The 21,578-nt window shown below is 42.2% G+C and overlaps 1 protein-coding gene across 3 annotated transcripts in view; it reads left to right on the forward strand.

Annotated features, from left to right (window-relative positions):
* The window catches only part of FGGY (FGGY carbohydrate kinase domain containing), a 387,944-nt gene that overhangs the window by 137,386 nt on the left and 228,980 nt on the right, over positions 1 to 21,578 (forward strand). The window lies entirely within an intron of this gene.

Below are 21,578 nucleotides of genomic sequence, written 5' to 3' on the forward strand. Positions count from 1 at the left end.
TCAGCCCTGTTTTTCTAAGAGAAATGAGTCTATTGTGATGGGTAGACCATAGACCATATCCAGTTGGGCCTTGTGTTGGGGCTCATAGGAACTGCGTGGAGGTACAGGCTGTGGAAAGTCTTCACTGAAATATAGAATTGTAGACATTGAACTAGATTGAGGAAGACAGTCACATGGAGTACCTGGGAATAGCATAATCAAAAGGGTGTATATAGATTGTTCCCAATCAGCTGGGAAGATGCTTTGTGCATTAGATTCAAAGAACCAGACAAGGCCATGAATAGAAAGAAAAACAATTGAAGAGATAAAAGTGAGAATAAACTACAGCATGAGGTGTACAGCATGGTTTCTGACTCAGGCCTTAGAGTCCCAGACATAATTTTATGTGGCCAGCTAATAAAGATGTGGGTGACGAGGAGGGATTTCCTTGGTGAAAGCGTTGCGATGCTGGGTACATACATATAACAGGAGCTGGCATTTGACAGTTAAAGGTTGGCACGTTCATTTCACAGGAAGTTGTTGATTTCCTGTAGTTACTACTTGCAGTTGCAGTCAGCTGTCATCAGGCAGGCAGTTATCCCTAATTAAATAGAAATCCTTCCATACTGTTTCGTGTTTAAGCTAAGGTGTTGTAACAATAAAATGAAAAGGACAGTGGGTTATACAAAATGGAAGGTAATTGCCTTTTTTGGCATAATAGCATAGAGGGAAGTGACTATCAGGCCAGCTCTGTCATTGTCACAACATGGCCTCCAACTTTGGGTCCAAATCAGTCACTCCAGTTTCCATCAGTTCCCAGTCAGTGAGTGGGAGGAATGAAAAGGACCAGAGGAATCCATCTCCATTCTTCTGGAGAGGCCATAACATGGAAATGAGCCACATCATTTCTGATCACATCCCATTAACCAGCACTATGGCCCCATGAGGCTGCAAGGGTGGCTGAGGACTGTGGCATGGGCTGGGCAGCCATGTGTCCATGAACGTGGCCAGCTAAAACTTGAGAGTTGTGCTGTTAAATATTGGGGGAAAACTGCTGTGTGCTACAGTTTCTGACTGCCCTTGACAAGCAAGTCACATGGTAGGTCATTTCAGTTTAACTTTGTTCTGGGGAAATCCTCATGACCCATCTATTGAAGGGCAAGAGTTTCAGGATAGAAACATGAAAGATTCAAGCAGCACCTATCCTGCTATGTTGTAGATAGCTTAACTTGGTTGTCTGTGGTCTCTTCAACTGCTAATTGCTAAGTAATTAAAAGAGTAAAAGAACAGAGTAGTATGCAGCAAGAGTCATTCTGGGATTTCTGTGGGTCTGCTGAAGTCACGTCTATATCTGAGCTGGTAGAGAAGGGAAGGAGGTGGGAACCAGAGAAGAGAAGAAGAAAACAAAGCAGCAGTCATGTATCATCATTTATATTCTGAGTCCTTTGGTAGTTGATTTATGTACGTCATCTCATGTGGCCCTCACAAACCTTTTGGTGTAATAGCTATTCCCATTTTGTGGATGGGAAAACTGGGATTCAGTTCCTTGTCCACCATTAAGTTGTTGAGTTAGTATTAGAACTGGGGTCTCTAACTCCACACTTTGCTACCAAAGCACACTGACTATTGGGATATATGAGACTAAGGGAGCTGGTGTGTCTATATGGTTGGCCTTCAGTGGGATTACACAGTGGTCCAGGATTTAGCCCCCAAAGTCAGTATCAGCTAGACTGGAACAAGTGCACATACCTGAACAGAAGAAAGGTATGGTGGGATCTCAGTTGATAAGTGGAGTATAACTTCACAAGGTGTATAAAGGTGTTAATACCATAAGTCATAATGCTGGTTGGCTTTGAAATTTTGGGTGTTCCACACATTTGGAAGCAGCAGCTTGGACATCAACTGAGAAATAGGGTGAGACTTTTATTCTGGGGGCTGAGTGAGGTGACTAGAGGCTGGCGTGTTGGGACTCCTGCCAACAGGGCTGGGTTTTTAGACGGTGCTTCTGGTTCACCAGAGAGAATGGGCAGCCACACAGGAAGCCGATGCTAAACTGGAAGCTTCTGGAGGGCAGGGATCACTGCACCTTACCCCTAGTGTCTTGGCACAGGTGACGTTGAGTATCTGCTGACGGAATGTGTGAGACACAAACACAGTTGCTGGTGTGGAGACGGAAGGCAAAAGTGAAGACAAAAGTGTGGCAAAAAGATGTCTTGGGTGTCTCAGTCTGTGAAGCTGCTGTAGCAAAACACCACAGACTAAGTGATTTAGAGCAATGAAATTTATTTCTCAAGTTCTGGAGGCTGGGAAGTGCCAACAAGGTAAGTTTAGTTCTGAGGCCTCTTTTCCTGGCTTGTTGGCAGCTGCCTCTAACCGTGTGCTCATGTGATCTCTCTTTTGTACATGTGAAGAGAGTGTACTCAAGAGAGTGCCTCACTAGTGCCTCTTCCTCTGAGGGCACAGATCCTGTTGGCTCAGAGCCCCACCCTTTTCCTAAAGATTTATTTATTTGAGAGAGAGAGAGAGAGAGAGAGAGACCGAGAGTATAAGTGGAGGAGGGGTAGAGGAGAGGGAGAGGGAGACTCACAGGCAGATTCCCTGCTGAGCACGGAGCACAACACAGGGCTCAATCTCATGTGAGATCATGACCTAAGCTGAAATCAGGAATCAGACACTCAATTGACAGAGCTGCCCAGGCACCCCAGTGCCCTACCCTTTTGGCTTCATTTAATTTTAATTACTTCTTTATACATCCTCTCTCCAAGTATAGTCACATTGGGGATTAGGGCCTTGACATAGGAATTTTGGAGACACAGTTCAGCCCATAGCACCAGGTATGAGTGCACTGGTCATTAGAGCGAGAGCAGGGACATCCAGTCCTGAGTTCCTAGGCTGCTGTTCTAGAAGCACCCCAGGAGCTTGCTGCCTTGATGGAGAACCACCAGGACTGAAAACCAAGGGAAAGTCTCTTGTCTTATAATTGAGGGGTACAGGCAAGATGGGTGTAAAACACTGAACCGGGGGCTACAGTGGTTCTAGTGCTGGCACTAATGGTGTGAACTTAGACAAGTCTCATACCATATATTCTTACCCATGAAGGCATAATTAGTGGTAGCAGTTAAAACTAATAGTTTACTGCTTCTCAGACATGATACTGTGCATTTTAACCATTATCTTTGTAGATTTTTAAAAACTATGTAATGGAGTTGTTTTTATTTATCCTCTTCTACAGCTAAAGAAACCAACGGTCAGAAAAGGGAAAAGTGTTTAAATGATGGTTGCACAGTTTGCGAGCGGTAGAGGCAGAATCCAGAGCCATGTTGCTATATTGACTTCCAATTAATATTCATGATGTCCCTATGAATGGAAGGCGACAAATGAACACTAACCCTGCTTCTTCCCTCCTATATTTCAAGCACATTTCTCTGTGCTTTTGCAGACCTTATTGCATGTAATTCTTACAGTCTGACAAAAGTAATGTTACTTTGTTTGCAGATGAAAATTTGATAAATAATCTCATCTAACCCCATGCAGAAGTAATAAAATAAATGGTAAACCCTCCCAATAGGAGGCCCTAGAAGGAGCTAATATTTTACTGGAACACAGACTTAAACTTCAGTTACATGTGCCCCCCCATCCCCTAAATTTGGTTGTTCCTTCTGAGTGTTCTCATGATGTAGTAACTGTATCTTAGTATAGTACACTTTGATTACCTGTATGTGTCTTGATTCTGTACTAGACTGTGAGCTCCTTGACTTCAGGACTTACACTAATTTACCTTTGTGTCTTCAGTCCCGGCATAGGGGATGGTACACTTCAGTAGCTCAAATACTATGTGGTTAGTAAGTAAATAAATTGACCTGAGATGGCTGATCCTGGTAGGTTGGCACTTTTTGCTTTTAAAAGCTATAATGATATTTACTGATTTTAATAATATCTTTGGTGACTTGGGTCCAACTTCAACTCTGATTTTTTTTTTTAAATTTTAACATTTGCTGCTCCCCCCAGCCCTAACACAAAACCCATGTTTAATTAGTATATTAGGTTTGCTAATAGAGCAATACCTACAGGAAATAGTCATTAAAAATCCATAGTGTTAATCTAGCAGAAGATTTCCAGAGTAACTTTATTAGATTTAGCCTGTTAAGTTAATGGATTTTTAATGGATGTCCTAAGGAGACATATCATTAACCAGAATATTGCCGTACATGAATTAAAACTTACCCATTCATCAAAATTATTTGTGTGATATTTCCTTTGATTTTCATTTCTGGTGACTTGAGTTTGTAGTTTCAGTCTGATTCAAAAGTGGAAGATATTAAAGAGGTTGCTAACTCTCAGTTGTGACTTTCAGAGATTGCTCTGGGACATACCTCCAGAGATTCTTCAGTAATTCTTGTAACTATGAGAAATGCGTCTCGGAAGCTTCCCTGTGAAGTGTTAAACATTTCTAGTGGACTCATTGCCCGTCAAGATGCGGGCAATAAAGTGCAAAACCTTTTAGCAGATTTGAGCAGAGCTTCGTGGATTTGAGCATTAATACAATTACCATAATTCGCTCCATGTGGAGCTTTTAGCCAAGTCTTTACCAGCCTTCCTGGGCTCGTGCAGTAAATAAATGCTTTCCCCGAAAACTGAACACCTCAGCAACTGATGGTCTTACGGAGGGATATTTATGAAATAAATTATTGATGGAGTGTAAGTTAAGGATGAAATGCAATATTTATATGGTACATTTGAAGGACAGGGGAAGAAATTTACAATGTTTTAAGTAACTCACATGCAAATTTTCAAAGCTAAAATGTTACCACCTAATGCCTTCTTTCAAGGAGGTATTTGGATGGTTTGATTAGGGAACATTTATACAAAGTAAGGTGAAAAATAGTTTTGTGAATCAAAAGAATATAGTAGACATTTCTTCACAATTGAAACTATACTGACGAACTATTGAATGTTCAGAATTGATGGGAAACACTCCAACCCAGTGTCTTGCAAGGAATCATCTACCCATAGTCCAATAAAACGATCTGTGCCAATAAATGTTGACCTTCAGTTCCACGTGAATCATCTGCAGGTCACCCATCTAATCCTACATAGCTCTCAAAAGCAACAGGAAGGAAGAGATTCGTGGGGAGAAAGGACCCTTAGGAAGACAAGCGGCATCCATTATCCAGGCTCTTTCAGCACATCCCAGTTGCTTTTTTACTTCCTGGGCAGAGTGCTTCCCTGTGTTATTGGGGCAGGCCACTTCATGGAAACTCCTGTGCACAAGGCAGAATTACAGAGTGCTTATTTGCATTACAGAAAGAGCTTTGTTATGTATAAGGATGTAATGTGCTAGCCTCCAGATCCTGCATCATGTGGGGTCAGGAAAATCAGGCAAAAAACAGACTTAGAAGCTCAGGTAGAAGGACTTTCTAACTTAAGTGAGAGGCAGAGTTGAAGATAGGTATCCCTGAAAGAAGACCATTCCCTCTGGGGGGAAGACTACCTTTTAAAACTTATTTTCTCTTCCTCTGAGAGACTCTTTTAGGCATACGCCACTGGCTACTATCTGGCACGTAGTAGAGACTGACGAAATAGTTGGTGAATGAGTGAATATATGTTTGAATGGCAGATTTGATAAACAATTCCTTTTTTGGCCTCAGTTGTCCAAGGTACTTACGTATTCTCTATAGATTGTTTTTTGAATTATGTGACATTACTAGGTGACAGGCAGTGATTTCATTTCATAATTTCAGTGTTCACATGACTTTTGTCATGAATATATTTGCCACTTGAGAAAGGACTCTGTGGAGGACACACAGCCCTGAGTGATAGTTGTGGTCCAGCCTCATTCCTGTAGCATTTCTCTCCGAGACTTTTCCATGACAGGAAATAATTTCAAACTCCTTGACGGAAAACAAACAAAAAACGAGCAAACTTACTTTAAGAAGATTAGGACTATCGCTTTTCCATAGAGTCAGGTAACCCTGCAGTTAACTAAAGCTGCATTTGAGATATTTTTATCATGTAGGCTTCACCCTGGAGACAAAGACTCATGACTCCTCACAAGTATGGGTTGAAGGTATTATTGCCCCAGTATTCACCACTGGTCTGCTCTGAAGTCTAAACAATGAAGAGGGGAAATTGGAGGGGGAGATGAACCATGTGGACTCTGAGAAACAAACTGAGGGTTTTAGAGGGGAAGGGGGTGGGGGGGGATGGGTGAGCCCAGTGATGGGTGTTAAGGAGGGCATGGATTGCGTGAAGCACTGGGTGTTACACTCAAATAATGAATCATGGAACACTACATCAAAAACTAATGATGTATATAGTATGGTGACTGACGTACCTAATAAAAAAATAAATGAACAAAAGAAAAATAAAGTCTGAACAATAGAGAACAGTTCTCAGAACCAGCTGAAGCAAAGTGCAGTACTGAATTAAAGAACACGGTAGAGAAATCCTACCTCTTTTCGGAATATGGCTAGACCTTGGGACCCGCATGACACCGACCTAATCCATTCATCGGTAGACCAAGGAGTCCCACAAAGAGATGAGACCTGGCTGGGCTTGCTTGGGGCCTTGATCTGCTTACTTCACAAACTGAAAGAGCCTGCTGGCCTGGATCTAGGTAGTTCAAGAGGAAAGACCCATGCCAAGCCTGCACTGACTCCATGTCAGAGCAGTGGCACCCTTTCCTTGTTAACATGGCCCAGGGAGGTTGGTTTTCTCCAAGCCTCATGGATCAGCTAAGTGATCTTCTTCCCATGGATGGAATATGTAAGAGTATGCAAGTATGAGGTGAAAGTGCTCATTATGAATGTTGCTCCACTTTGAGGGAGAGAAAAAGAAATTGGCATGTGGAAATGTGCCTAAGGGGTTTCTACCAGTGATAGGCATCATGGCCAGCGTTGGGAGCCTGAATCCAGGGATATCCTATCATCCGTAGTTGTGGGTATTATAAAAAATCCTTTCATGGCTATTAATACCCAATGATCTGAATTTTCCCGGTAGAACTAGATATGTTTGCAAGGATTTATCCATTCATTCCTTAGAATATGAGACTTTTCGTTTAGAATTTTGCTCAACTGCTGGCTCTACCTTGATATCATGAGAGGCTGGTGCTTTTTTTTAGTAATATATTTTGGGGGGTCTGGAGAAATCTTTGGCCACAGGTAATCCCAGCATTTTCTCAGATTTATGGGGCCTCTCACATCACTAGATCCCATGTTCTGGGGGTGGCCACCCCTTTGGGTGCCCTGGACTAGGCTTTGTCTTTGCCCTTCACCCTGGGTGTTTGGTCTGACCCCACTTTTTCTTATTACCCTTCTCATTCCTGTCCAGGTGATAGAATAAGGTCTTTTCAGTGTCTGAGGCAAGTTCATATCCTCTGAATATTGTACTGTCTTATTTTATCTTTTAAAATAAGACTTCTGCCTAATGGAGAATAACCTAGAAGTCTTCATGTTAGTGATCCATCCAATCATTTATCCGTCCAAACAGCCACACTACTGAGTGCCTCCTATGTGCCAGGTGCTAAACTAAACTTGGGAGATATAAAACTATACTCATAATGGTCCATGCCCTTGGACATCTCATATCTAGGGAACAGGCAAATTAATATTCTCAGTGTTTTTCTTGCTTTTCAGTAAGTCTAGCCATGTTCAAAATACTGTGGGCAAGCAGAGTAGAAAGTCACGACTGGAGGTGGTATGAAGGAAGTCTTCTTATGAGATGGTATTTGAGATGTCCAAAAATTAAGAGTAGTAGTTCAGTAGGCAAAGGTGGGAGATGATTTTTAAGGCAGGAGAAACTGCCCAGGCAAAGGCATGGAGGCACAGAAGGCTGTAAGTGTGCATGAATTTCTGGATGTGGCTGAAGCATAGTGGACCTAGGGTGGGAAAGGAGAGGGGACTAGATTTAATTTATTTTTATTTTTTTAAGATTTATTTATTTATTTGTGAGAGGAGGGACAGAGGGACAGAGAATCCCAAGCAGACTCTGCATACTACATATGCCCCTACGTGGGGCTCTATCTCATAACTTTGAGATCATGACCTGAGCTGAACTCAAGAGTCGAATGCTCAACCCACTGAGCCACCCAGGTGCCCCAAGGGACTGGGTTTCATTTCTAATGGAGCTTCTATCCTTCCTTAAGGAAGGGGCCACTGGTTGGAGACTCAACAAAATTTTCTCCATTCCTCCCAAGAGGTAGTTCTAATTATTACTCTTGCCCATGCTGTAAATAAAATTGTGGGTAGTTTTAGAAGTTTTGTAGCTCCTGTGAAGATGATTGTGTGTGTGTGTGTGTGTGTGTGTGTGTGTGTGTGTGCGCGCGCGCGCGCGCGTGCATGTGCCCACCAGGTCTGTTCTTTCCTCTAATCACATCCAGTACCTGTTAACTGCCTCCTTACCATAGAGCTTTGCTGGGTGGGGAGGGGGTCGAAAGGAGATACCACATAGCACAGGACATGTGGTTTACAAAGCCTAGAGACCTGTTAGTTGTTATCATTTTTAAATGTATTTTGGCACCAAAAATACTAGGATCTTTACCTCTCAGCATTCTGTTCCCTGCCTGTTGGGCCTGAAAAAAGTATTTGTGCCCTCCCCAACCACCACTGCCACTCTTAGATTCCCAGAAGTACTGTTTCAGTTGCTAACCCTTCCAGGAATAGCCGTGCAGAGCCAGGAGGGCAAGGGAGCAGTGATGACCACATCGTGCTGTAAGGTAATGGCTTTCAGAAGGCTTGCTGTGTATAAGGTTTCATGGAACTGCTCTTCCTTTCAGTATGGCATCTGGAAGATAATTGGAAGCCCCCCAAAAGTGAGATCAGCTTCCAACTTCTCTTACTGCTGGGCAGTCAGAGAACAGCAGAGCTGAAAGGGATCATAGAGATTTTGCTCTCACATCTTCATTTTGTAGATGAAAACCCAAGATTCATGGAGGTAGGTTGAATTTCCTTGATCTTAGAGCCCTTTAGTGATAGAGCTGGGACCAGAGACCGGGTCTCCTGTTGCCCCAGTCCTGTAGCTGGTCCAGTACTCTGTGTCACCTCTCCTTGTCTTACCTTTTCCAACAAATTTTGGTCATTTAACCAATCTGGTTACTGTCATTTGGAAGGGACTAAGCACCAGAATAATGTCGCTGAGGGATGGGCTTACATATGTGAATTCACCCAATCCAGAGTCCACTTTTCAGCCTTGCGAATGCAGAAATTGGACTGCGCCCAAGCAACCAGGGATAGTTGGATCTAGGAATATGGCAGTCAAGCTCCTAAGCTACTGATGTAGATAAATTAAAATAATAAAATGCTATATTAGCTGTTGCCTATTTTAATGGCTGAGAATTGGTCACCAATGTCGGGCCTGAGTTGAGATGACTCTGTCATCTGCAAGCCATGCATGCTCTGCCATGTGTATTGTTGGCTGAGGTACTTGATTTTCCTGAGCTTTAATTAGTATATTATGAGGATTAAAGTAAATAATGCAGGTAAAGATCCTAGCACATACTAAGTCCTCAAAAAACATCACTTCTTACTATCTTAATAACTGTTCGTTCTTCTGAACTCAGATTCCTCCCTAGGTAATACGTCATGTCTGCCAAAGTTAGTACCCCATGAATAATGCCATAAAATTACTGCCAGCTTCTTCTGACTTTGGGGAATTTTGTTTTGTTTTGTTTTTTGTTTTTTGTTTTTTTTCCTGAGCTGTACCCTTGGGTTCACACAGCTTTTGTTCCAGGCAGCATATAATAAAATAATCAGACTTCTGCTTCAAAATATAATCACATTCCAGTCTTTACCTCCTTGGGAGCTTATGTTGACCAGAATTATAGGTTTTCCTAAGTTCTTCAGCACCATAACTGGCAATCTTTAGCTTTTTTCTCATGAACAAAAGGGCACATATCCATAGGTAAATAAAAAATACAGGATACATAGGTGATAATGAGCTAAGAAACTCAGTGATTAATATTCCTACAATGCTTTATGACTTTAAAAGAATATTTCTTTTCATTCACTCTCACACTGATTTCCTGTCCAGTTTGAAAAATAGTCTTTATTCCAGATTTGCATTTGGGGAAACCAGAAGTTAGAAGCTTTTGAGATAGAAAGACCTATAATCGAATCCCAGAATCAGCACTTATGACTGTATGACCTTGTGGATGTCACTAAGTCTCTTTGAGACTTGATCTCATCTGTTAAACAGGTGGGAATACCTACCTTGCATAGTCTTCATGGTGGAGTGATGATGTATGTAAAGTGTCTGACTTCTGGTAAGACCCCAGTAGATAGTAGCTAAATTAATTGATATGAGAAAATTTAATACTATATAAAATATTGTAGCAATAAAGGGAGCTAATATTGGGCTCCCCTAATGTCAAATTCTATGAGCAACCTAAAAAGACTTTTGATACTTGTATCCATAGGAGGAGAAACTAAGAAGGTTTGGTTAATGGTTTGCAAAGATTAGATCATTTTAAGGATTTTGTTAAAAAAGAGAGAGAGAGAGAAAACACTCTTTTTTTTTTTTGTTCTCACTCTTTAACTTAATGCTAGGCATCATGCTACTTTTAGTAGAATAATGATGAATCAACACCAACAGTGTTCCTGCCTTCTCCAAGTTTTCAGTGTAGTAAAGAGTGCATTCAGTCAGAAGATTGGCACTAAAATAAATGGCACAAAGAATAGGTCATGGGGAATTTCAGAGTGTGTAGTAATGGGATATGGCCTTGTAAGGGAAATGGGAAATTTTTGAGGAATGGATGTTTAGAGGAGGTTGATACACGTTCACTCAGAGAAGAGGGATGGGAACAGTGTTTTGGTTAGAGGGAACAGCATTTGCAGTGACTGTGGCAGGAGGAAGCATGGTGAAGGAAGACCACTGTGTCTAGAGCTGAGAAACTTGAAACAGGTTGTAAGACGATGCTGAAGTCATGATCTCATAGAACTGGCTTCATTCAGACTTAATGTGGTTGAGAGGAAATTGAAAATCTAAGGAAGTATTTTGACATCTCAGTCAGTGTTGTATATTCATGCTCAGCTGGGTATTCACAACTAAGAAAATAAGTTGCAGATGTGATCTTGGAGCCCTGGAGAGCAAGGTTGAATCGCTGCTTAGATAAGTTACTGCTTCCAGTTTTCCAAAAGTTTGGTCCTTAAAAATGACCTGTGTGCTTCACGTTAATGACACAAGGTATCTTGGTTGTGATTTTTATGCATATAATTATAAAAGAGAATGTGATGAGGAAGTCACACAGGTTCACTATGAATGAGTTCTGCTAACCTAACCTCAGATGTTGTCTTTTCTTGAAATAGCTTTCGCAGGAACACTCTCCTTGAGATTGCTGGGCATAGTCGAAACTCCAGTAGCATCTCGTGCTTACATCTTGTCCATCTGCTCTTACATCCTTACCCAGACTGCTTGTGCTATCTCCTCTGCCCAGCATTGCCTCTGAATAAATGCTGGCTGGCTGGCTGGCTGCTGGAGATGGAGATCCAACACAGAACTCTTGATTTGCCCACACAGCCCAACCACCCAGCATGTTCCTCTTCTTGTCTCCTCTGTCTCCCATAAAAGGTACAATAGCTCTCCCATTTCGTCAGGACCCAGACCCAGAAGTTATTCTTGATACTTTTCTTTCATCTTACATTCTGTTCGCCAGCAAGTCCTGGATGCTTGGCTCCAAAATGAACCTTGAATTAGGCCATTCCTACCCATTCCCACTGTGACTTTCCTAGTTCAAAGTCCTCTCATCTCTTGCAGAATTGGTGCACCAGCCTCTTAATTGGTTTCCTTGATTATGTTCTTCCTTCTGATGATCCTTTCGCTGCCACAGTTAGATTATTGTTTTAATAGTGTAAGTCAGATGATGCTGCCCTCATGGCCACATTCTTCCGGTGGCTTTCGGTTACAATTCGAAACAGTAAATAAATAAAAATTCCTTGATACGCTCTTCAGAGTCCTGCGTGATGGCTCTCTCCTTATACCCCCTTTCTTTTATTTCTTGCCATGCGTCCGCATACTTATTGTCTAACCACAGTGATGTTCTGTTTCCCCAACATTCCTGGTGCATGTAGCCTTTGCATTAACAGGGCCCTCTGTTGGCCTTGGCTTTTCTCAAAATAGTGGCAGGGTTATCTCTTTCTCTTTGTTTGTATCTCAGGTTAAATGCATTAGAGAAGAGCCTCCTCACCCTGTGAGCTAGCACTCCCGTCCCTGCCCCAGCAGTATTGTTGTTCTCTTGTCTTTCTTCTTAGTACTTGTCACTACCTTATTCTTGTATGTATTTATGTCTTTCTTGACAGACTAGCTGTCCACTAAATATTACTGAATAAATAAATGAGTTTGAGTTGGAGAACTACTGATAAAATGGCATAGATGAAACGTATCTTGTGTGTTACACATTTTTGAGGAATTTCCAGCAGTTTTCTCCTAGTTAAAAAAGAGGACCTTGGAATGAGTGATACATTCAGAATGGATTCCCAAAGAGCTGAGAAACTACCTCAAAGACTATGGGTAAAGGACTTCATCTCAAGTCTCTGTGAGCCCCTGGTGGCAAGACACGTGACATTCGTTGCCTTTTAACTTGCCCTTGATAATGTTTTCATTCAGCAACTTGAGTGAACACATAGAGGACTTGCTGAATAAATATGTAAATGATACAAAGTAGGGAACCATAATTATTACATTAAATACCATAATTCAAAAAAGTTTTTAAAGATTTTATTTGAGAGAGAGACACACACACAACAAGCGCATGCTGGGGTGGAGGGAGAAGCAGACCCCCCGCTGAACAGGGGCATCTGACATGGGACTCCATCCCAGGACCCCAAGATCATGACCTGACCCCAAAATAGGCACCTAAGCGACTGAGCCACCCAGTTACCCCTCAAAAAAAAAAAAAAATTTGTTTTTAAAGAACAACAGATTAGAAGGGTAAGTTAAATTAATGTGAATTTTTATCAGGGTATGTCTTTTCATTAAAAAATTCATGGAAGGAATGGGTAGAAGATCTGACTATATGTTATAAAATAAATAAAAAGTAAAATAAAAGGACAATACATCTTTTCTAAAGAAGATACACAGATGGCCAACAGGTATATGAAAAGATGGTCAGCATCACTAACCCTCAGGGAAATGAAATCAAATCCACTATGAAAAATAAAAAGCCACTATGAGATACCACCTTACATCTGTTAGATTGCCTGTTATCCAAAAGACAGGAGATAACAAGTGCTGGTGAGGATGTAGAGAAAGAGGACCCCTCGTGCGCTGTTGCTGAGAGGGCAAACTGGCACAGCTACTGTGGAAAATGGGGGAGGTCTCTCAACAAGCTAAAAGTAGAATTACCAACTGGTCCAGCAGTTCTGCTTCTGGGTATTAATCTAAAGAAAACAAAACCACTAATTCAAAAAGACACATGCCCTCCCATGTTCACTGTGGCATTATTTACAATAACCAAGACATAGAAGCAAACATAATGTCCATCAGTGGATGAATGGATCAAGAAGGGGTGTGTGTGTGTATGCAGTGGGATATTATTCAGGTACAAAGGGAATGAAGTCTTGCCATGCGAGACAGCATGGGTGGATCTTGAGGCCATTACACACAGTGAAATAAGTCAGAGAAAGACTAGTACCATATGATCTCAGTTACATGTGGAATCTTAAAAAGAAAAAAAAAAAGCAGCTCATAGATACAAGAGAACAGATGGTGGTTACCAGAGGCTGGGTTGGTGGACCAGTGACATGGGTGAAAGAGGTCATAAGGTACAAACTTCCAGTTAGTACAGGTGAGTCCTGGGATGTATGTGCAACGTGGTAACTGTAGTTAGTCGTGCTGTATAGCACATTTGAAAGCTGCTATGAGAGTAAACCTTTAAAGTCTTTATCACAAAAAGATTTGTAGTAAGGTGACAGATGTTTGCTAGACTTAATGTGATCATTTTGCAATATATACAGATATCAAAGCATTATGTTATACCCTTGAAACTAATATAATGTTATATGTCAGTTATACCTCAATTAAAAACAAAACTAAACAAAAATGTATACATAATCTCAGTAGTAGCCTTGATTACTTAGAGAATGCCTGATTGTCAAGGAGCAATGAACCAGTAAGTATTAGCTGAGTACTTATGTGTACCAGTCACTTCTATATGCTTTGTAACTATTAACTTATTAATCCTCTTAGCCAGTCTAGGTAGATTCTATTATACTTTACTGATGAGGAAATGGAGGCACAGAGAGGTTAAGTAAATTGCTCAGGTCACACAGTAAGTAACGGAGCCAGAGATACATCTTCTCTAGAGCCTCCATCTCTGACCACAAGGCTGCAGAGCCTCCTGAGGCTAGGCTGTGTTAATAGAGCTGCAACGTTCAGGTCAAGGTCAACAAGAGCCTCAGTTCTGGTCAGATTATATCTGAAATTCTGTGTCCCATTCCAGGTCTCACATCTATAAGGGCCAACTGACAGAAAAAATTAAAAAAAAAAAAAATAGCGCATCCACAGGAGAATGACCCAGATAAAGAAGATAATTTAGATCTAGTGAGTGTGGGAAACAAAACCGCTGACCAGTCTGAGGTTGTCTAACCTGATGAAATCTGCCCAAAGTCAAACACATGAATCAGTCATGGAGTTAGATCCTAACTCAGATCCGTGAGACACCAAAGCCCCTCCTCATTGCTGACTCAAGAAGATAACAAAAGATGCAAGCCCATCTCAGAGGTTCCTTCTTCCTTTGCTCTGAACTGGTAGAGAAAAGAGGCCTGAGGATAGGGCTTTCGGAGGATGAGAGTTCTCTTGGCTTCTCTGAAATGCCAGGAGGAGAGTGAGTAGAGAGATTGACACTTGCAAAGCCACGTGCTTCACTCACATTAAAATTCCCAAGTCGGGACGCCTGGGTGGCTCAGTCGTTAAGCGTCTGCATTTGGCTCAGGTCATGATCCCGGGGTCCTGGGATTGGTTCCCACATCAGGCTCCCTGCTCGGGGGGAGCCTGCTTCTCCCTCTCCCTCTGCCTGCCTCTCTGCCTACTTGTACTCATTCTCTCTGTGTCAAATAAACAAAATCTTAAAAAAAAAAAAAAAAAAATTCCAAGTCAGTTTTGGATTTTTCCCCTTTTCTGAAAGTTACTAACTTGAGACTTGCATCCAGACCCCAGTTGGACATCCGACCTCTTGCCCTCATTGCCGTCCTTGAGAGGTCATTTAGTTCAGTGTTCTTGGAAGGCAGCCATTTCCAGTGGCTGCCCTGGTCTGCTGTGTGTGGCCTGTCCTAGTTGCTGCCTCTTCTTCTAAGCTTCTCTTGGGCATGTAGCCGGTAGGTGGTGACCTTGGTTTTCAGGGTAGCCCTTATACCTGACTTCCTAGCTCGTCTGTGATGCGCTTCACCCCAGTCCTGTGGATTTTGATTGTGAGGTACCCATGACCTTTTCCGTTTCCCAGCATGCGCTAACCTTTCTGAGAATCCACATCAGAAGGCTGCTGTGGTCAGGTTGGCAGGTCCTGGTTGACTAATGGCCCCTCCAAGGTTTGCTGGCAGATACTGCGTTGTTGTGAACCCTATTGATCCCAGAAGTTGGCCTGCTGCATGTATAGCCTCTGTGGGCACAAGGAGGTGGTGAGTCACGGCCCCAATGCCCCTACCACCCGTCTGTTCTCATGGCAAGGAGAACAAAGATGATCTCTTTGTGGTATCGTAAAACCTAGAAAGACATTAAAAATTCCGTTAAATTTTCATATCCTTTTAGCTGTTGAAATGTACAATCTATTAGGAGGGGAAAATAGCCTCTTGCAATTTTTTTTCCCCATTGCTCTTACTTCAGAGGCTACTTAAGGGACCAGGTAATGATCTTACGATGTTTATTAATACTTCATGTTCTGCTTCCCTCCCCCCATTCTTTTCTACTAAGGACCATGCATCTATCTTTAAATTGAAAGTACAGAAGCTGCCAGGGGATCTTTGAGATACAGAGTTTCTGCAGTGTCATGTGTTGTCCTATTATGAACCTTATATATAGAGATCTTGGTGCTACTGGATGGGGATATTTATTTTTGAAATGCACTTTGGGGTGGTGGCAAGAAAATGGGTTTTGGAGCCATATAGATATGAGTTTGAATCCTGGTGCTGCCATTTATCAGCTGTGTGACTAGTATCAAGCAAGGTATTTAACCCCTGAGGGTCTAAGTTCACTTACCTGCCACATTGAGTAATATCTGAGTATCCCGGTAGTTAGGATGACTTCACACAGATACCTCATAAGGTAGGTCTCATGGGAAAAATCTGGTCCAGTCTGAGTACCTAAATTATTTTTGGTTTATCCTAGTTTTTCTGAGTAGTTTCTTTATTTTCTCTGATTCTCACGGGCATTATATTAAGTAACTGACAAGATATCCTCATCCCTTTGGCTGCTTGAAGATTTAAGGCAAATTTGAGACTCCTCTGTAGTGGGTTTTTAAGCCATTGGTGTATATGTTTAACCCTGCCTCAATTAATTTTGTTCCCATCTGTGGTTTTATTTAGCCTTTAATCCCACTGACCTTATTTCATCTTTATGTACTAGTTACAAGCTCCCTCAAATATTTACTAAGACAAGATAGCACATAGAGGAAATTCTGGAAGGTAGCAGATGCTCCATAGATATTGATAAATGTACAAATGAGTAAGTGTTAGAGAATACATTCAGAGACAAACAGATGTTTCAGAGGAGAGTGAAAACAAGTAAAAGGAGGTGAAGGCCATGAGTTCATGCTTCCAAGATATCCAAACAAAGACCTGGAGAAAGCAGTAAGAAGTTGGAGCCATGAGGCTGGAAATAGAGGTTTGGAACTCATTGGTGTTGATGGTATTAGAGCTGTGGGTACATGTAGAAAGAGTCTAGCAGACAGGATCCGGGAAAAGGAAATCTCAGCACTTAAAGGCCAGGTGCCTGCTGGGATGCCAAGGAGTAATGGGAGATAAGAAAATGAGGACTGTAAACTGTCCATTTGATAAAGTGACTTAGAGACCTCAGGGAAAGCCACCCACTTTATTATAATATTGTGACAGTGGGGTAGAAGATAAGGGTTGGGGGCAAATGATAATTTAATAAAAACTACAGCAAACATTTACCAGGCATTTATTAGATGCCAGACCTGGTGCCAGGTGCTTAATATGGATTAACATGTAGCAACAACAATGTTATGAGGGAATGTTATCTCTTTCCCCTCTTTTGCAGAAGAGGAGAATTGAGGCGTAATGAAGTTAATCACCCAGAGTCACACAGCTGGCTAGTGTGGATTCAAGCCAAGACAGTTGGGTGCCAGACTGAGAGTACTAGCTGAGAAAACAGCCAAGTTTAGACACCTCTGTAAGAAATTTGGTTGGGAGGGAAAGAAAGGGAAATGGAGGCAGTGGCTAGAGGAGAAAGAATGCCTGAAAGTGGTTGGAGTTTCCTGTTCTTGGTCAGTTGGTTGAAGATGAGAGAGATTTGCTTGGGCAGCTCTAATAGCTGGTGGAAATGTTCGGGTAGTAGAGCGATGGATTGACACAATACTAGAGAGACGATAGAGTATGCTGAGTTTCCAGAGGAAACAAGAGGAATGACTTCTAGAAAGAAGTGGGGATGTAGTCCTCCTGTTGCACTATGGAAAAGGCGATGAGGGCCGACCTGGAAGGGGAGGTTATGCTTGAAGTGGAAGTGGAAGGAGCTCCCTATGGGTGGCCTCTGTTTTCTCTGTGAAGCAGGTGAGATGATCATCTGAGAGTGTGGTGAAGTTGGGGAGTCAGAAGTCTGAGAAGAGTGGAAAGGGTTTGAGAGAGAGAATGGGGGGTGGGGAACAAGAGGACTAGAGAAACCTTGGAGGGTTGTTGAGTGATACTGAGAGCCTTGCTGGGGAGCGGTCACGAGTTTGTCATTAATCTGCCCTGTTGTGGGATTGTCCCCTGCTATGCACAGCCTGTGGGTTGCAAAGCACGGACAGGGGCTGTTCAGTTGCTGTGTTGTTCATCGTAGTGAATAGTAGTACCACCCGTCCAGCTTCTGCCCTGACCACCGGAATCGGAATGGCCACATGTTTGCCATTCTGTGCTCCACATGTCGTCCACACAGTCTCTGCATCTTAAATGCTCTATGTTTGGGTTCCTGGAACCTCCCACCTGGACGGTGCCACAGGCTTTTAAACGTCTCACTGAATAGAAACTTGCGTTCTTCCCATTTTGCACATGGCCACCAACATGTGCTTTTCATAATAAAAATCTAATCCCATGACTCCCTAGTATCAACCTTCCCAATTTCTCCCAGTGCTCTTGGGGCACAGAACAGAAAGCCCCCCACCCCTGCGCCATGGCCTCCCCTTCTGGCACCATTCTCCCCTCTGATCTCTGTCCCCCAGTTCACTGCCTTTCTTTTAATTCTCTGCACCTAACCTGCTCACCACATGGCAGGCTTTTCTGGTCTTATTGTCTTGCCTCCATGTTGTAGGCGGAAAAAGGACAAGAACAAAGGGCAGAAGTGTGTGTGTGGGGGGGGGGCTCAATGAGGCTGCTTCCATTTCGGGATGTCCCCTCAGACACGTCATCCAGTCACTTCTGTGTGTATCTCATTGTGCAGTCAGAGGTATATCACATGAATACCACCGTCTGTGAGGGAAGCTGGGAAAGAGAAGTTTCTCCCTGGTTGCACTGCAGCCCCCGGCAACATTGGAGTTGCATTATTAAGAAAGAAGGGGAGGGTGTGTGCTAAGTAAGCAACTTAGTCTTTCTGCTCTAGGTGAGGAGGTAGTTTTCAGGTGAAGAGCTGGGGAAAGGCTACTGCTGTTGGAAGTCAGAGCCTAAGCAAAGGTTCAGAGCTGAGTGATGGTCTATGCAGGCAAGGAGTTGCTGGAACATTGAGTTTGGCGCAGGAAAAAGATGTGAAGTTGGAGAAGCCCGCAGGGACCAAATTAAAATGGCCTTTCTGTGCCATGAGGAGTTGCTTAAACTTGATCTGTGTATCCATGTTCTGTAAATGGGATTTCATGGCCCAGGTGATGTCAAGCAAGATGGCCCAATGAGAATGGAAAGAAATTTAGAATTTTTATTTAGCTCTACTTTTTATTTCATTCTTTTTAATTTTTATGTACATTTCACCATATGCACATATACCTTATAAATCCACTAGCCCATGCACATAATTGATAAGTAATAATATACATTGGGAATTTATGCTGAAGACTTTTGATTGTGATGCACACTGAAAATGTTTAGAAACCATTGCATGAGGCATCAGGGATCTGTTGAATTCTGAACGGTGAAATGAGGTGGTCCATTGTGCTGTTCTTTTTCCTTTAGAATATAAAGTTGTTTAATTTTTAAAAAATAATTTCAGCTATAAGTAGAAGAATGAAAATCGACCATTCTCTTACACCGTACACAAAGATAAACTCAAAATGGATAAAAGACCTCAACGTGAGACAGGAATCCATAAGAATCCTAGAGGAGAACATAGGCAGTAATCTCTTCGATATCAGCCACAGCAACTTCTTTCAAGATATGTCTCCAAAGGCAAAGGAAACAAAAGCGAAAATAAACTTTTGGGACTTCATCAAAATCAAAAGCTTCTGCACAGCAAAGGAAACAGTCAAAAAAACAAAGAGGCAACCCACGGAATGGGAGAAGATATTTGCAAATGACAGTACAGACAAAAGGTTGATATCCAGGATCTATAATGAACTCCTCAAACTCAACACACACGAAACAGGCAAACATATAAAAAAATGGGCAGAAGATATGAACAGACATTTCTCCAATGAAGACATACAAATGGCTATCAGACACATGAAAAAATGTTCATCATCACTAGCCCTCAGGGAGATTCAGATTAAAACCACATTGAGATATCACCTTACACCAGTTAGAATGGCCAAAATTAACAAAACAGGAAACAACATGTGTTGGAGAAGATGTGGAGAAAGGGGAACCCTCTTACACTGTTGGTGGGAATGCAAGTTGGTGTAGCCTCTTTGGAGAACAGTGTGGAGATTCCTGAAGAAATTAAAAATAGAACTTCCCTATGACCCTGCAATTGCACTACTGGGTATTTACCCCAAAGATACAGATGTCATGAAAAGAAGGGCCATCTGTACCCCAATGTTTATTGCAGCATTGGTTATGGTCGCCAAACTGTGGAAAGAACCAAGATGCCCTTCAACGGATGAATGGATAAGGAAGATGTGGTCCATATACACTATGGAGTATTATGCCTCCATCAGAAAGGATGAATACCCAACTTTTGTAGCAACATGGACGGGACTGGAAGAGATTATGCTGAGTGAAATAAGTCAAGCAGAGAGAGTCAATTATCATATGGTTTCACTTATTTGTGGAGCATTACAAATAGCATGGAGGACAAGGGGTGTTAGGAGAAGGGAGTTGGGGTAAATTGGAAGGGGAGGTGAATCATGAGAGACTATGGACTCTGAAAAACAATCTAAGGGATTTGAAGTGGCTGGGGGGTGGGAGGTTGGGGTACCAGGTGGTGGGTATTATAGAGGGCACGGATTGCATGGAGCACTGGGTGTGGTGAAAAAATAATGAATATTGTTTTTCTGAAAACAAATAAATTAAAAAAATAAACTTATATCAAGAAAACAAAATAATTTCAGAGTGTTAGTATTTGGAAAGGAACATAGCACACATGTACTTGGTTTTACAAGGAAGGTAGCTGAAGGTCAGGGAGGTGAAATAATTAAGGATGATCTCTGAATCAGTCTGCCAGACCTGGGGCTCAAACCCACATCCCATCTCCTCACCATCCGTTGTATGTTTTCTCGACAGGATTCTTTTCTTTTCCTGATGCTCATCCTCTTTCTCCGCAATTACTTTCGTGCCTCATCAGAACCATGGACACATGAGCACCAAGAAGGGAGTAAGGGTGTACATTTTTAAAAACATAAATGCCAACCAAATAGAGTGGTATGGAAATGAATTACCCACTTCGCTCAGGATTCTATGAACCGTTTTGCTATTCACCTGAAGTTTTGGGGCATGGATAACCACAGATTCTATTTCCATGAGGCTCAAATCATCCACAGTTCAGCTCATTGGCAAGCCTTTTGACATTGTCCTTGCCATGCTAACAGTCGAAAGTAAGAGACTAACAGTCGAAAGTAAGAGACTGAATAGAACAGGTTTCTGACTTGGGAAGAGGGAGACCATCCACGGGGTGCATCACTCACTTAATGCAGCTCTGTGCATCAGAAGAAAGAGGTATTCCCATGGGACCATGTCTGTGCTTGGATATATTTCATAGAGAGTGTCTTGTAAAAATGGATAGGGAAAAACGTCTGATTTACAGAGTCCTATTTCCTGATGCCGGGAATGCTCGTTCAGCTCTCTGTTAACTACTTCTCGGCCAAGGTAACTGATTTATTTTCACCATGCCACCCCAGCCCAGCGCTGCAAGTATGGGAAAAGCAGAGATTCTCTGATAGCCAGGTGGCAAGCAAGAGCCAGACTCTCCTGGGTATGCTAAACTCTGCAGGAGAGTCAGTTTATAGGGGTACAGACCAAGGGTTAGATGTCTCCAGATGAATGTGTTTGTCAAGTTGATGATCATGTTTACCAAGATCCTTTTATCACCAGCTGAGTCCTCTT

Source organism: Neovison vison, chromosome 2 (assembly GCF_020171115.1).
Source record: "Neovison vison isolate M4711 chromosome 2, ASM_NN_V1, whole genome shotgun sequence".
Taxonomy (NCBI): Eukaryota; Metazoa; Chordata; class Mammalia; order Carnivora; family Mustelidae; genus Neogale; species Neogale vison.